The sequence below is a fragment of the Pinus tabuliformis genome, chromosome X (assembly GCF_031772625.1).
Source record: "Pinus tabuliformis cultivar Carrire ecotype Pingquan chromosome X, CPIR1, whole genome shotgun sequence".
Classification (NCBI taxonomy): Eukaryota; Viridiplantae; Streptophyta; class Pinopsida; order Pinales; family Pinaceae; genus Pinus; species Pinus tabuliformis.
The window spans coordinates 1,274,446,487-1,274,447,652 of record NC_142308.1 but is presented as its reverse complement, the minus strand read 5'-3'; the positions used below and the strand labels follow the sequence as shown (position 1 = coordinate 1,274,447,652).

The following is a 1,166-nucleotide window of genomic DNA, read 5'->3' as shown; positions in this document are numbered from 1 at the left end:
TTGAATCAAAATTATTCGCTCGATCTGTTTCATTGTTTTATGTTGCTTCAGTTACAGTTACAGTTCTATTTCCTCTGAGCAAATATTCCTCTCCAAATTATTCAGGGGCTCCGTTCCATTGTTTTATGTTGCATCGTGTGAAACAGAGCAATTACAATTACAGTATTCCTCTGAGCTTTACTCTCAAAACAAACCCCAATCTTGTAATTTCAGCGAATATTCCTGAGTTTCTATTTCGTAAGTTTCTAAGGATCAACTGTGGAATTTTATACTCCCCAAATTTCAACAAGATATTCCTAACTAAGAAAATAATAGCCAGTGATTTGCAAAGAGGTGTTATACAAACACACATTGTATATATTATAGGGCATTTTGATGTGGATTGCAGTTTTCATGAATATTTTGGAATTGGAAGTTTAAACTTTAAAAAAATATAACTGTTCTTATGATATATCAAATTCCAAGATATTCATAAAATCTATTCAAGTAGCTATGGCTCTTATTTTAGGTATACGAAATGGTTTTCCTCATAAAATTGATGTAAATGTGCAGCCCAATTTATTGGAATCAGAAGAACGGGCAGAAATGCTATGGTCAGACTGAACCAGTGCAATTTGAAGGATACTCGCCTCCAATGATTCCTCAGGTGCCCATAGTGAAGGAAGTTATATGGACTATGGTTTTTCCTGTTACTCTGTTGGATATCACAGGACTATCCCAATTTCGCAAAGATGGTCACCCTTCAATTTACAGTAGTACCATTACTAGTGATGAGAAGCAGCATCCTGAGCAGTTCACAGATTGTAGCCATTGGTGTTTACCAGGCGTCCTTGATACATGGAACGAGCTTCTGTATGTCACTTTGCTTTCCAAGGGTATAGGGAATTGATAATACTTATTGATCCCTGAAGCTGGGCCAAATCTGGGACTTGGTTGGCCATAAGGAGGAAATCCTCTGCCTTGACTCGCTGGAGCAGTAAACATATCTCGCATTGCAAACCCATCCACAGGGCCCATTCCAATCCTGTCAAAGCCATAAGTATCACCAGAAACCATACCTGGATGAAAGCCCAAAGCCTTTGATCCTGCCATTCCCCGGCTACCCCTTGACATTGTCCCACGCCACATCATTCCTCTTCCCTTGCCTCTTCCTTGGCTTGCACTCC

At 39.5% G+C, this 1,166-nt stretch overlaps 1 pseudogene; it reads left to right on the top strand.

Moving 5' to 3' along the window:
- The first annotated feature begins 544 nt into the window (after positions 1 to 544).
- Positions 545 to 889, top strand: LOC149144643 (protein PMR5 pseudogene; annotated as a pseudogene).
- The last annotated feature ends 277 nt before the right edge of the window (positions 890 to 1,166 follow it).